The sequence below is a fragment of the Misgurnus anguillicaudatus genome, chromosome 7, assembly GCF_027580225.2.
Source record: "Misgurnus anguillicaudatus chromosome 7, ASM2758022v2, whole genome shotgun sequence".
NCBI lineage: Eukaryota > Metazoa > Chordata > Actinopteri > Cypriniformes > Cobitidae > Misgurnus > Misgurnus anguillicaudatus.
In genome coordinates, this window is record NC_073343.2 from 5091642 (window position 1) to 5094576 (window position 2935).

Sequence of the window (2935 nt, forward strand, 5' to 3'; positions counted from 1 at the left end):
TTCTTCTGGACTGAGCAAAGAAAGACATCAACATTTTGGATGACATGGTGGTGAGTAAATTATCTGGATTTTTCTTTTAAGAAAATTTAATATTCCTTTAAATATACATATTATTTACATATAAAATATACTTTTATATAGTTTGTCTATTTTTCTAATTAACTGCAGCCACCTATGATCTTTGGATCAAATTCAACCTGAACATCTCTCATAATCATAACATACACTCTAAAAATGGTTGGGTTAAAAACAACCCAATTGGCAACCCAGCGCTGGGTAAATATTGGACAGAACACATGCTGGGTTAAAGTAACCCAACACGTTGGGTAACACATTTTAACCCAGCAGGTTGGGTTGTTGAGAAAACCCAACATGTAGTCATTTTAACCATTTATGGGATTAATATTCTGGGTTTTGGGTTATTCTTGCTGGGTTATTTTTATCATGTGCTTTATTGTAAATCAAGACCATTGTTAACAGCAAATAAATGTTTATTTGATTGCAAAATAACTACAAACTCTTACATTTTTACAGTTGTAAGTTGCAAAATCATTTAAAGGACTGCTTACTGACCCAAGTATAAATATATTTATAAAATATCATAAATTATGCACATTGAAGTAACAATGTAACAGGTTGAATCAATTCGTTTGAATTTAAGACAGAATTTGTAATTTTACAGTATATATATGAAATACTGAAATGTACATAAACAAAACTACAGCAGTGTAAAAAAGAAACAATGTAATTGTTAAATTAAAAGTAAAATCATTCATAGATGTGTAAAGTTTTTTTAAAGAACAAATGTTTTAAGTTTCACAGAATGGAATGTATTTGACTAAAAATACTTCATTTATTAAAGTTACTCGTCGCGAACAAAGATGTACAAAGGAATCGAACAGCAGGGGATTCATTCATTTGAAAAATGACAGACTACAGGAATTCCCATAGAAGCACATTGCCTGGGGTATTTATTTTTTTAAGCACTTAAAATGCCTTTAAACCAGAGACTGTAAAAAATATGCAAGTAGTGTCTGTGACGTCACCCATTGGTTTGTGAAGAGCATTTTTGAAGCTTAAAGTAGGCGGTGCGTGCCGTCGCCATCTTGGCCGAATTGCAGTTTAAGTCACTTCCGTATTCAGAGAGACTGATTGAGAAAAAAGATTGAGAGATCTGCTGCATGTTTCCCATGGCCAGGACGAAAGGAAAGGGTTTCGAGGATTCTGTCCAGAGAAGAAATTCCACCACATTTGTTGCAATCTACAAAAGAGGAAAACACTTTTAGTGGTCTGAACTGAATGATCAGATTGAAGTATTCAGAAAACCATGTGGGCCAAGTGAATTATACATTTTATAAAAATTATAAGGGTTTCATTTGCATCCCTGGCCGCATTACCACCACGTGTGAGATTTTTTTTTCCAAAAATGCAATAGCCTGTTTACAGTTTGCATAAGACTTTGGTGTTACACTCCTTTAACTTTTTTGCCAACAACAAAGGCTGCAAACCACACAGACTGACAAATATGATGATCTGATCTGACTATAAAGAATAAAGTACTGCAGAACTAAAATTTAGCAGATAATTAAAATATATTTTAAATAGGAATTATTAAATGTTATACTTACTGGCTGAAGTTGTTTGAAGGTCTTGCTAGCCTCATCAATGGATGGACGTTAAAACTCTGCACACTCTAAAAAAAGAATTGGAAAACAACATCACATCTGATCTCTGCTAAAAACATAACATCTCTGATACAGTATCAGCCACAGATCAGAGGGTTGGTCAATATACCTTTGAAATCACAGGAGACAACCCAAAAATATTATGAAATGAATATAAAATAGTAACTAAATACGACTCAATAACACATCTAAATTCATATAACAGTACACATATACATATTTGTTAACAGATAGTCACTTCCACGCAGCCTCCGTCTTGTTGACAAATACGTTTATGTTTTCAAGTTCATATTCAAACACTTAAATTATTGTTTCATTTTAAAAGAGAGGAACAAGCATACATATTAGACACCAGTTCTTGGAAACGCTGTTTCGTTTTAATTTATCGACGCGTTACCTGCCGTACCGACTGTGAAGTGAATGTGCTTCTTGTCTTTGCCTCAGTGACAGCGTAGACGCCGGCTCCGTGATCCTCCGCCGCGGCGCCGCCAGTAAAGTTAACATGTGCTTCTGCTCGCGCCTCGCCCTTTGCGGTCTGTCTTTACATATCGAATGACAAGAAAGCAATTCGTTTGTCGCTAAATTTAATTTAACAGCGTCCCTATCGCTTGTTAAGCTGGGAAAGGGAAAACTATGCGCGTGTGTGACACAAAAAGCCGAAGTGGGTTGCGGAGGTCCACTCTGTACCGGTTTTGACTCGCTTTGTTAAAGGCTTACAGAAATTGTCATGAGTTAACGTAATCAACCGTGTGATGGGGATTTTGTAAACATCTGTTTTATTAATTTTATTAATATGCCATATCAAACATCTTAGAACGATTATTCAAGTCCATTTGTGTAAATGGCGATCTGAGGTAACAGTCGTCATTCCTCTAAATTACACCCGTCGTCTTAGTCAGTATAAATTAACACGTTGCTGTCTCGCAAAATGTTATAATCTTGTTTATATTCATGAAATGTTCACAAAAGCATATAAACTTACCTTGAAACAACAGCTTCAGTGACTCTGTCCTTTCACGACGACCATTGCTGAGCACATTCAAACATCAAGGGCGCGAAGCACGTGAGCCTCTTCAAACAACCCAACATAATAACCCAGCAGTTTTAACCCAACACCTTGAAAACTGAAACTACCCAAAAAGTGTTTAAAATGTAAAAAAATAACCCAGCAAAACAACCCAACAGACTCAACCCAGCATTTTGGGTTAAAAAATAACCCAGCCATTTTTAGAGTGTATACACGATTAAAC

The 2935-nt window shown here is 35.5% G+C and overlaps 1 long non-coding RNA gene across 1 annotated transcript; it reads right to left on the minus strand.

Annotated features, from left to right (window-relative positions):
- Positions 1-217: 217 nt before the first annotated feature.
- LOC129433772 (uncharacterized) lies at positions 218-2062 on the minus strand. The gene is made up of 2 exons (XR_012370411.1): positions 1629-2062; positions 218-1261 (listed from the first exon to the last, which is right to left on the minus strand). It is a non-coding gene; the product is annotated as an uncharacterized lncRNA (long non-coding RNA).
- Between the last annotated feature and the right edge of the window lie 873 nt (positions 2063-2935).